General features: G+C 43.5%; 1 long non-coding RNA gene across 1 annotated transcript; it reads right to left on the bottom strand.

Annotated features, from left to right (window-relative positions):
• Positions 1-3217: 3217 nt before the first annotated feature.
• LOC135551385 (uncharacterized) lies at positions 3218-4439 on the bottom strand. Its single transcript, XR_010457293.1, has 3 exons — positions 4021-4439; positions 3453-3800; positions 3218-3292 (listed from the first exon to the last, which is right to left on the bottom strand). It is a non-coding gene; the product is annotated as an uncharacterized LOC135551385 (long non-coding RNA).
• Positions 4440-13089: the final 8650 nt, after the last annotated feature.

Raw genomic sequence — 13089 nt, 5'->3', positions numbered from 1 at the left:
TAAACTGGAATCGATTGAAGAAAAGAGACCATCTAGCTTGTCTAGAGTTCAATCGCTTCGCCTGCTGGATATACTCCAGATTTTTGTGGTCCGTAAGCACTTGAAACGGGTGAGAAGCCCCCTCGAGCCAGTGTCTCCATTCCTTCAATGCCATCTTAACCGCTAGGAGTTCACGATCCCCCACATCGTAGTTCCTCTCAGTCGGGGTAAGCCGGTGTGAGAAGAAAGCGCACGGATGAAGCTTCTTGTCTTCACCCTCTGAGACAGGACAGCTCCAACACCAACCTCTGATGCGTCTACCTCCACCACAAATGGTTCATCCGTAGTCGGTAGTATCAGGATGGGAGCAGAGAGGACGCGCTGCTTGAGTCCTTGGAAGGCCGTCTCAGCTTCTCTTCCCCACAAAAACCTTGCATTGCCACCTTTGGTTAAAGCTGAGAGAGGAGCTGCCACCAAACTGAAGTTCTTGATGAACTTGCGGTAAAAGTTTGTGAAGCCCAGGAAACGCTGAACATCCTTAACGGATTTGGGGGTGGGCCAATCCGCTACCGCCCCTACCTTCCTAGGGTCCATTTGGACTCGACCGGGTTCCACTACAAATCCCAGGAATTGTACTCGGGATGAATGGAATTCACATTTTTCCGGCTTAACGTACAGATGGCTGTCCAGGAGGCGTTTGAGTACTTGTCTGACATGCTTAGTGTGTTCTTGAAGGGAGCTCGAAAAGATGAGGATGTCATCCAAGTAAACGAACACAAATATGTTAAGCATATCCCTAAGCACATCGTTTATGAGCGCTTGGAACACCGCTGGGGCGTTGGTCAGGCCGAAGGGCATCACCAAGTATTCATAGTGACCAGTAGGCGTGTTGAAAGCGGTCTTCCACTCGTCACCAGGTCTGATCCGCACAAGATGGTATGCGTTCCGCAGGTCAAGCTTAGTGAAAACAACTGCTTCCTGGAGCAGCTCGAAGGCTGTGGCCATAAGGGGTAGCGGGTAACGGTTACGGACGGTTATGTCATTGAGTCCCCGGTAGTCGATGCAAGGACGTAATCCACCGTCTTTCTTGGCCACAAAGAAAAACCCTGCTCCCGCCGGGGAGGTGGATGGACGCATGAGGCCTGCTTCCAGAGCGTCCTTGATGTAGGTATCCATAGCAGCTCGTTCGGGTGGAGATAGGGAAAAGATCCGACCCCTGGGGGGCAAGTGCCCGGAAACAGGTCGATGGGGCAATCGTAAGGTCTATGGGGTGGTAGCATGGTGGCCCTCTGTTTGCTAAACACCAGTTTGAGGTCATGGTAACACTGGGGAACTCGGGTCAGGTCGATGGATTCTAAAGACTCGGGAGTAGAACTCGGGAATTCTGGAAAATACAAGTAGCTTGGCACGTAGGACCCCACTGCTTGATAGTGCCCACAGACCAGTCGATGTGAGGGTTATGGCTGTGAAGCCAGGGGTATCCAAGGACGAGAGGGAACTCGGAACAGGAGATCAAATGAAAGTTCATCAATTCCTGGTGTTGTGAAACTGAAAGTCTCAAGGAGGTAGTGACATGAGTGACAAGTCCAGATCCCAAAGGGCTTCCATCCAATGTAGTAACCCTCATGGGGTCACTTAGAGGTTCAGAGGGAACGCCATTCTCCTTCGCCCAGACACCATCCATGAAGTTACCTGCGGCTCCAGAGTCTACCAAGGCTTGAAGGTGAAGCTTGTGGTTGTCCCAGGAGAGGGTGACTGGAATGAGCAGACGGGAGTTGGACGGATGGGAGGAGGTTATGTTTCCCGTTACAGTTCCTCCCGGTCTGTACGGGACAGAGCGTTTCCCTGGAGCCCGGGACACGTGGAACGGAAATGGCCCGGTTTGCCGCAATATAGACAGCGTCGCTCCCTCATCCGGCGGTCTCTCTCAGCCTGGGAGATGCGTCCAATCTGCATGGGTTCCGGTGGAGCCAGCGATGATAAAGGTGGGGACTCGGAGCTGGGACTGATAGGGGCTAGAGGTCTACGGTTGAGTTCTCTCTCTCTCAGACGCTGGTCAATGCGTGAGGCCAACTTGATCAGGGACTCGAGATTGTCCGGTGGTTCCCGAGTGGCCAGTTCATCTTGGATAGTGTCGGAAAGGCCTTTCAGAAAGCACACCGTGAGCGCCTCGTTGTTCCAGCCACTCGCTGCTGCCACCGTGCGGAACTGGATGGCATAGTCCGTCACGCTGCGCCAACCTTGATGGAGAGTCAGGAGCTGTTTGGCTGAGTCAGAACCACTGCTTGGGCCTTGAAACACTCGTTTGAATTCCTCAGCAAAGGCAGAGTAGCTGGCACAGCAGGAACTATGGGCATCCCACACAGCAGTAGCCCAGGCCAGGGCTTTTTCCGACAGCAGGGTGATGATATATGCGATCTTAGACCGGTCGGTGGGAAACGACGAGGGTTGCAGCTCAAAGGAGAGAGAACATTGAGTGAGAAAGCCTTTACAAGCACTTGGATCACCTGAGAACCGTTGGGGAGGTGGAAGACGAGGTTCAGCCAGGGGGTTAACTGCCATGGGTACGTGAACCTGAGGTACTGGGACGGGAACTGTTGCCGGGGTAAGTCGATCAGATATTTGCTTAATGGAAGTCAGCATCTCCGACAGAAGATGAGAATGTCTAGCCATTAAGGCCTCTTGCTGAACCAGGGCGGCTTCGTGGCGTTGGACAGTCTCCTGGTGGTGGGACAGCGTGGCAAAAAGGTCCTGGGAACTGGCTGCCTCTGGGTTCATTTTTGGCTCTGTGTTTCTGTCAGGACCCGGTTTCGAACCTGGGTCTCCGGAGTGAGAAACAGTCACTTAACCAACTGAGCCACGAATAGACAGCAGAATCCAGAAGATGAGGCAGACACAGCAGTACTTAAGACGGTGTATTTAATAAAGAAAAAATCCTAAAATACAAAAAATGGCAAATCCAAAAGGTGGTAGGTAAAACAGAAAAAGACCTCAAAAGAAACTCACCAAAAATAAACAAAAACAAAAAACAGAATACCACAAGAACGTCACCCGGAATCGACAAGAGCACACAGAACACTAGGGCAGGGTGTTAACATACAAACACAGAGCACAGAACTGAGGGAAACAAAGGGTTTAAATACAATCAGGGGAAAACGAGACACAGGTGCAAATAATAATGGGGATCAAGGGAAAAACATAGGGACAAAAAGCACAATGGGGGCATCTACTGACCAAAACCGGGAACAACCCTGGCCAAATCCTGACAACTTCCTCCAGTCTCTCCTTGTCCTCTCGCGACAGCTAACAGAACCTTGGTGACATAATTAAAAAAACAAGTGTTTGCATTAATCATCACACACACAAAAACTGTACGCTGACCATTACAGGATTAAGTCAACCACATTAGGTCTGTACTCTGACATCAGCATATTTTTTAAGCAGGAGAAAACTCAAAAATACGATTAACTCACATGTAAGGCGTCACCTTCATCACTACCTCCCACACTACTGACCCCATGCTCTCTGGTTTTATCAGCAATCTTAGGGTTCTTTCTGGGGGCTTGATCTACTCTGTCCTGTGTCCTCTTCCTTGGTTGGACTGGTCCACTGGTAGAACTGGAGCTTGGTTGAGATGAAGAGAGGCCGTCCCCAGACTGTGTTAGGGTGGACATGTGTCTGAAGGGTCTGATGTGTGTGGTTACAGGAGGGGTAAAGGTGCCGTCTGCTGCAGGGGTGGACAAGGTGATGAAATGTTGGTATCTGTCCAACGACGCATCACGACTGCCTCCAGTCTCTCCTCGCCCTCTTGCTACCAGACCCTGCATTAATGGGGACACACGCACACAAACACACACACACTGAACATCACAGGATTAAGTAAACCACATAAATAAATAGTCAGTGATATTAGCATGCTGTTTTAAGCAGGAGAAAACTCCCTAGTATAGGTAGGAAGAATATTTTATTAAGTCACAAGAAAGTCCTCTAAATGTTCAGATTGATTCTAATTGTGGTACTTCATTCAAACACACAGCTCACCTCTCCTCCTGGAATGTTGGTCGGTTGGGCTTTGTGTTTTATGAAGGGGGAGAGCCAGTTCAACTCCTGTAATATCTCCGGATCTTTTAGTCCAACACTTGAATTGCCGCTCTTGATCTTTGTATTATGCTCTCTGACATAGTTTTTCCTCAACTTTTTCCAAGTTGTCCTGCAAAAGCTGAAGTCCATTTCTCTTTTACCTTTGCTGAGAATATGAGCTACTATAATCCAATCATGATAATTAATTATTGTATCTCTTGAACTGTAAAGATTGGGGTATTTCTTAACCTCCCTGGCAAGCTTAATCTCAAACTCAGACAAACCCATTTTCTTCTCCAACTGACTGAGGTAAAACTCTGGTAAATGCTGGAGTGATGGATGTGGATTCTTTTTCTACCTGAAGTGTGTCTACATTAGCATACCACTTATAATGAGGAAATGTATTGTGTTTGCATTCTACAGTAAGGGGGTAGGCCTATGTGGGGGTTTTACCACTTTCAGTTCCAGATTGGCAGAATCCTAGGCCTAAAGGCATTTTCAATGGAGTGTGGATAATGAAACAAATCCAGACATGTCAGTCTGTGGCTGCCAGTGTCCTGTTGGTTGAACACCGCAGCTCCTCCTCCTTTACCCTGATGTTTCGTTTCAATCAAAACCACTTTTAAGATTTCCTGGAAGAGTCCAAATCAAGCTCCCTCCTATAACACACCCAAAGTTTGCCTGAATTCCAAGTTTCTTTCTTTCATAACTGTACATGTGACCCAGCACTTCTTTTCAGTCTTATGTTGCAAAATTTGAAATGGTGTTTTTTACACTGTATAAAAGTACAGACAGAGCAGGAATGAACACTTAGACAGCAGTGGAAGAATGCAGTTGTTGTTTATTATCTTGTAAATCAGGTTACTGGGTTTGATTTGAATATGTTCGGTATTGTTCATAGTTAAAACATATCCCACTGTCCACAGACGTTAGTTCAACCTCTATTTTTGATTTACATTGGGTTGAGTTTTCAACTAACGTGAATTCAATTTGAAATCAACAAAAAGTATCACCCTTTCATTGTATTTGGGTTGAAAGGTGGGTGAATAAAATGGGACATTTCCTTACATTGACTACTTTTTGCAAATCCAATCAGTTTTCCAAGTTGATTCAACATCATCACATTGAACGTTTTGGTTGAAATGATGAGGAAAGAACATTGATTCAACCAGATTTTGATTGCTCTCTGTACTGGGAGAAATCACTCTGAAATATATTTTTTTTAAATGGCAGTGGGATCATATCAGCCGGATCAACTGCACCAATAAAGGATAAATAAACAAATCCAAAATGCGTTTTACCACAATCAATATTACAACAGGCTACTAGCCTACTACTGAAAAGACCCACTGAACAGGTGGGCCCATGGACTAGGCTTTTCCTCCTCACTTTATTGTGCCAGTAAATGAAAGGTGGCTGGATCTAATCCCCGAGCTGACAGGTAAAAATCTGTTGTTTTGCCCCTGAACAAGGGAGTTAACCCAATGTTCCCTAGTAGGCCGTCATTGTAAATAAGAATTAGTTCTTAACTGACATGCCTAGTTCAATAAAGGTTACAGTCATAAAAATAAATCAATGCAGGTTGCCTTAAAACTGGGGCTCATCTGGGATCTGAACCTGGGACCTCTCACTCCCTAAGTGAGAATCCTACCCCTAGACCAGGCTTTCCCAGACTTGGTCCTGTGGCCACCCCTGGGTGCATGTTTTGGTTTTTGCCGTAGCATTATACAGCTGATTAAAATAATCAACGATTGATGATGAACTGGCTATTTGAAAAAAAAAAAAAAGATTTCTTCACTATTTTTTTCACTTAACATGAAAGTACCCTATGGTGCCAAGAGAGACATCCAATAGCCACTGCTAACCTAATACCAATGGAAGTGATAAGGGCAAGCTCACCATGTTAAGAATTGCATGACCAGATCAACTAAAACGAGAGGTAGTTCTTAACAAGGTGAGTGGATTTGGATTGGGTCAATTCCATGTTGACTGAGATCATTAAATTCAAAGACATTTGGGAAACTGTTTGTCCTCTTTCCGGTGCAGTAAAAGTGAATATTCTAGACTCAATCTCAAAAAGCATATCATCAAGCTGTGATATGTCTGACCCTAAGATGTGCCCTGCAAAAGGGTTAAAATTATGCCTACAGTGACACAGTATGAGTATGAACAAATAGTAAATGAAACTATGGCCTTGTCTAGACATGATAGTCTGTGTGGTTTCTGTATTGGGATAATGCTGTTCTGAACACGTCATGCACCTACACCAGGGATAGTAAAAAACAGTGAATACAAAACATGTACATTTTAAAGTTAATTCCCTGCAATTCTACACGTTTTGTCATGGTGCGGGGAGATGATTTTGCAATTTCATAACAAATTTTATGCAATTCTACTTAGTTTATCACGTATCAGGGAAGAACCAGATGCAGACAATTCACATAATTAATTGAAATGCCTTTATTAGTATGGCATGTTCAATAGAAACAAAGTTTTTAAAATCCGTCGCGTTACGGCTGCATGGCCATCGTCAGGGAGTACAAAAAAATAATACAATGTCCTCTTTTGAACAGCTTTTCCAATGAACCCTAATTAGAAGAGGGAGCACTACAGTAGTGTGGAGTAAAGACATATGTGACAGAAGCCTACCGTCAATTAGACAATGATAAATTCTACCAATCTCTTACCTTCAACCCTACAGAGGACCTAAAAACTGAATTGAAAGGGATCCTCACAGAAGCTAAGGAGAATGGCTACATTTCAGACAATGAGTTCAAATGTCTTTTCAATGACAGTATGGCTTCTTTTAACCTTCTTCCAAAGATCCACAAACATCCTGAAAATCCCCAGGCAGACCAGTCATTAGTGGTAAAGAACGTTTGACAGAACACATCTCTAAGAACATTGATGACTTTATTCAGCCTTTTCTGACGTCACTCCCAGCCCATCTTCAAGACACCACAGATGTGTTGAACAACTTATTTCCTTCCACCAATACCTGAACAACATTAACCCTAACATCAAACTAACTATGGAGTACCGCAAGGATAACATTCCTTTTTTGGACCTCGGCATTAGTAAAAATGACAAAGGTTGTTTGCACACATCAATCTTTAGGAAGCCTACAGATGGGAATATCATTCTGAGGGCAGACAGCTTTCACCCCAAAAGGCTAAAAGAGAATATTCCAAATGGCCAATTCCAAAGAGTCCACAGAATTTGCGATCAGGAAACAGACTACAGTGTCAAACCTGCTGAATTGGAGAATCGCTTCTTGAATCGGGGCTACAGGTCCTGAAAGATGCAGGTATAAGGGCTGGATTACTTGACAGAGAGAACTTGTTGCGAAGGGGAGAGCCTTGTGATACATCAGAGAGAGTGCATTTTGTTACAAAATACAGCACTGAAGCAGAGAACATTAAAAGAATCATTAAAAGTAATTGGGGAATCATCCAAAGTGATACGCTTCTACGCCAAGTCTTTCCTGAGCCACCAGTCATAAGCTTTAAGAGATGTCCTACCCTAAAATGACAAATTAGTCCACAGTTATCTTCCGGGTGACTCTCAAAAATTTGGCTTGACCACAAACCCAAGGGCTCTTTTAAATGTAACCATTGTAACCGTCGCAGTAAAATTGCACAGAATAAGTATTTTGTTGACACAGCTTCTAAAATGGAGTATCAAGTCAAGCATTTCATTAACTGCAAAACCACTCGTCATCTATAGATTTGAATGTCCACAGTGCAAGGTGTTGGACGGACAAAGAGACGCCTTCAAGACCGCTTAGCGGAACACAAGTACGCCAATCGAGTAGGCAATGAAGACAACCCCATGGTAAGGCACAAGTCCTTACACCATGACAACCCTGCCTCCCTACAAGCTATGGGTATTGATCATATTCCGGCCTCTATTAGAAACGGGGACCGCCTTTAACAGTTAAACCAAAGGGAACGTCTTTGGATTTACAAACTACAGGCCACTAAATACCCTGGTTTAAATGAAGATATGGATTTACAAACTACAGGCCACTAAATACCCTGGTTTAAATGAAGATATGGATTTCTCACCCTTCCTGTAGGGTTGTGATAGGTCCATTGGCTGTCATCTAGTGGACATTTTGCTCAATTGCACTCAGCTATGTTTAGACTGTTCATGTTTTGCTGTGTTCTAGTATACTATGGAATATATTCCTTTCTTATTCTTGACACTTCTCCCAGTCATATTTAAAGGGTAGAACTACCTTTCTAAGTGTCTTGATAATTCGAGCTTGGAGTTGTATTTGTATGATAACATAGCTACAGTATTTCACCTTTTAATGTGTATAGTATTGCTTACTCGGTGTGTCCAATCAATTGTGTAACCACTCCCTGGTCTACACCTACATGTAAATGTTTCTACCATGCCCACATTGTGTCCATAGTCCCTTGTCCTGCGCTACATTCAAATGCCGGAATGGATTTTGAAAATGGTGGAACAGGCTAAATATGTTAATAGCACAACAACAATTTCATCAGTAGGCAATTACTTTAGCTAACTAGCTAGCAAAGGTAAAGGGATTGCAAACAGGTTAGCATAACTCTAGCCCCCCAAAAAATGAAATAAGCTAGCTGGGCAGCATTTATTAGTTTATTAGAACTCCGAGGCATGAGTCAAATTTGCTAAGCAGTGTACTTCGAATCAGTGTGCCGATGCCGGTATCACTTCATTAGAAGCACGTGATCAATGACGTTCAAAGCTTAGTTTTGTCGAACAACCGCCTGATTGGTTAAGTATTGTGCCGCACTCAAAACAACTGGGAACTCTGAAATCTCTGACTACAAGGAACTCGGAGAAAAACAAGATCCGACTGGGAAAAATCATTTTGAACCGTCATCCAACTCAGAATTCCAAGTTAGGAACTCTGGTCTCATTCTTTTTTTGTTGTTGAATTTTACCTATTTTTCTCCAATTGGTATCCAATAGTTTTTTAGTAGCTACTATCTTGTCTCATCACTACAACTCCCGTACAGGCTCGGGAGAGACGAAGGTTGAATGTCATGCGTCCTCCGATACACAACCCAACCAAGCCGCACTGCTTCTTAACACAGCGCACATCCAAGCTTATCGATCTTCAGTCTGATGCAGTGACTGGACGAGCTGGTCATGGGTGCACCTCAGCCACGCTCAAGGTCCTAAACAATATCATAACCGCCATCGATAAAAGACAATACTGTGCAGCCGTATTCATCAACCTGGCCAAGGCTTTCAACTCATTCTTATCAGCAGACTCAACAGCATAGCAGCACCCACCCATAGCACGCACTCCAGCAGGTATATTTCACTGGTCACCCCTAAAGCGATTTCCTCATTTGGCCACCTTTCCTTCCAGTTCTCTGCTGCCAATGACTTGAACAAATTGCAAAAATCACTGAAGCTGGAGACCCATAACTTTAAGCACCAGCTGTCAGAGCAGCTCACAGATTCACTGCACCTGTACATAGCCCACCTGTAAATAGCCCATCCAACTACCTCACTCCCATATTGTTATTTTTTAGTTTTTGCTAATTTGCACCCCAGTATATCTACTTGCACACTCATCTTCTGCACATCCATCACTCTAGTGTTTACTTGCTAAATTGTAATTACTTCGCCACTACAGCCTATTTAATGCCTTACCTCCCTAATCTTACCTCATTTGCACACACTGTATATAGACTTTTCTACTGTATTATTGACTGTACGTAGGTTTATTCCATGTGTAACTCTGTGTTGTTGTTTGTGTCACACTGCTTTCCTTTATCTTGGCCAGGTCGCAGTTGTAAATGAGAACTTGTTCTCAACTTGCATACCTGGTTAAATAAAAGGTTAACCAGGTTCTCTTCTACAGTATCTCCCCTCTCCTCCATCTCTTGTCCCGAGGCAGTAATTGTGTTCTGGCTGATGGTAAAGGCCATCCAGACCATCTCCTTCCTCAACTTGTTCTTCCAGCTGGTGGGACCCCTGTCCACCTCCTGGCAGTGTGAGATCCATGTCTGGGCCCTTCAGATGAACATGCTGGTGTGTGTGGGAGGCATTGTACGACTAGGACACAATGACACAACCTATTTATTCGGTACATTTAATTCCCTTTAGTATAAAAACAATACGCAGCATTCAAATTGATTGTTGCTTTAGTTTTCAGGAGTGTATGTCCATTGTCTATGATTCAGTTTATTTTGAGAGTAAACACACTCCAATTGTGATCTAGTTTGTTATGATGTCAGCAGAAATGTGATGATGACACAGAATGAAGTGATGAAATCATGAGTTTGTTGTCTCTGGCAGCCCCTGAGGTACTGGCTCAGAAATCCTACAGCAATCCTGTCCAGTCCAGTTCAGTATGCATTACATTATGTTGCCAGTATTACTCATCCCTGTCAGTGACTTCGTATTGTTAGAAATGGCTCCCTGGGATTGGTGTTGCTTTGAGCGTGTGCAAAACTGTCAGTGTGTGTATGGGATGAGCCATAATACAGTGACTGGCCAAGGAATAATCAATGACAGTGTCACTGTGTGTGAGATGATCACTTAGAGAGCACAAGGAATCATGGTGAGAACTTAGAGAGTGCATCTGCTTTTTTTCCCCCCATCTGTATTTCTGTACATTTCTTGTAGTTTCTTTCATCGTTATTATCCTTCCCCCTTGACAACATGTAGAGGGATGGTCTACTGATGTTACCTGCATAATCAGAGGACAGGAAGACATTTCCTCATGCCACATTTAGAAGTGGAGATACAGTGCCTTGCGAAAGTATTCGGCCCCCTTGAACTTTGCGACCTTTTGCCACATTTCAGGCTTCAAACATAAAGATATAAAACTGTATTTTTTTGTGAAGAATCAACAACAAGTGGGACACAATCATGAAGTGGAACGACATTTATTGGATATTTCAAACTTTTTAACAAATCAAAAACTGAAGAATTGGGCGTGCAAAATTATTCAGCCCCCTTAAGTTAATACTTTGTAGCACCACCTTTTGCTGTGATTACAGCTGTAAGTCGCTTGGGGTATGTCTCTATCAGTTTTGCACATCGAGAGACTGAAATTTTTTCCCATTCCTCCTTGCAAAACAGCTCGAGCTCAGTGAGGTTGGATGGAGAGCATTTGTGAACAGCAGTTTTCAGTTCTTTCCACAGATTCTCGATTGGATTCAGGTCTGGACTTTGACTTGGCCATTCTAACACCTGGATATGTTTATTTTTGAACCATTCCATTGTAGATTTTGCTTTATGTTTTGGATCATTGTCTTGTTGGAAGACAAATATCCGTCCCAGTCTCAGGTCTTTTGCAGACTCCATCAGGGTTTCTTCCAGAATGGTCCTGTATTTGGCTCCATCCATCTTCCCATCAATTTTAACCATCTTCCCTGTCCCTGCTGAAGAAAAGCAGGCCCAAACCATGATGCTGCCACCACCATGTTTGACAGTGGGGATGGTGTGTTCAGGGTGATGAGCTGTGTTGCTTTTACGCCAAACATAACATTTTGCATTGTTGCCAAAAAGTTCAATTTTGGTTTCATCTGACCAGAGGACCTTCTTCCACATGTTTGGTGTGTCTCCCAGGTGGCAAACTTTAAACGACACTTTTTATGGATATCTTTAAGAAATGGCTTTCTTCTTGCCACTCTTCCATAAAGGCCAGATTTGTGCAATATACGACTGATTGTTGTCCTATGGACAGAGTCTCCCACCTCAGCTGTAGATCTCTGCAGTTCATCCAGAGTGATCATGGGCCTCTTGGCTGCATCTCTGATCAGTCTTCTCCTTGTATGAGCTGAAAGTTTAGAGGGACGGCCAGGTCTTGGTAGATTTGCAGTGGTCTGATACTTCTTCCATTTCAATATTATCACTTGCAGAGTGCTCCTTGGGATGTTTAAAGCTTGGGAAATCTTTTTGTATCCAAATCCGGCTTTAAACGTCTTCACAACAGTATCTCGGACCTGCCTGGTGTGTTCCTTGTTCTTCATGATGCTCTCTGCGCTTTTAACGGACCTCTGAGACTATCACAGTGCAGGTGCATTTATACGGAGACTTGATTACACACAGGTGGATTGTATTTATCATCATTGGTCATTTAGGTCAACATTGGATCATTCAGAGATCCTCACTGAACTTCTGGAGAGAGTTTGCTGCAATGAAAGTAAAGGGGCTGCATAATTTTGCACGCCCAATTTTTCAGATTTTGATTTGTTAAAAAAGTTTGAAATATCCAATAAATGTCGTTCCACTTCATGATTGTGTCACACTTGTTGTTGATTCTTCACACAAAAAATACAGTTTTATATCTTTATGTTTGAAGCCTGAAATGTGGCAAAAGGTCATAAAGTTCAAGGGGGCCGAATACTTTCGCAAGGCACTGTATGTCACTCTTGCTCTCACCATAAGGTCACGTTAAATTGATACTTTTGGTGAACTATTTGCACATACAGTATTTAAAGTGGGATTTGATGTTATTCAGTCAAGACTTCAAATGATTTTATTTGCAACCCCTTGTTTTCCCCAATACTGTTTAAATGTCCGTCACTTTAAGAACGAGCCACTACCATCATATGCCCACAACTTATGAGAAACAACGTGTAACTATCCCAGATCCAGTCCAGTATGTTGTAGCATTGCACAGTATTGGAAAAACAGCTGTTTGTTATTTGAAAGGACATATACACAATCTTCTGATGTGTCCCCTATTTGAACTGGATGATTTACCAACAACTGGATTAGCATGCATTACTCCAAATAACATCAACAGAAATTGCAGGCCCACATGTCATCAATGAATGCCATAGATTTACCTTCCTTGCATTTCAGTGGCTTTTGCATACAGTGAGCTGGTTACAATGATAACCATTGATATCTGTTAACTGGTTGCAATCACAGATTACCGTCTTAAATTTCATCACATTCAAAAGTAAAAGTATGGTGTATGTATATAACAGTATACTTCTCACTATTGCCTCTTGTTTTTAGTGAGTTTTGAACTTGATTACATGAGTTTTATCATGTGTTGGTTACCCA

This window comes from Oncorhynchus masou, chromosome 13 (genome assembly GCF_036934945.1).
Source record: "Oncorhynchus masou masou isolate Uvic2021 chromosome 13, UVic_Omas_1.1, whole genome shotgun sequence".
Lineage (NCBI taxonomy): Eukaryota > Metazoa > Chordata > Actinopteri > Salmoniformes > Salmonidae > Oncorhynchus > Oncorhynchus masou.
The sequence above is the reverse complement of the archived record's forward strand: the minus strand, read 5'-3'. Positions and strand labels throughout refer to the sequence as shown.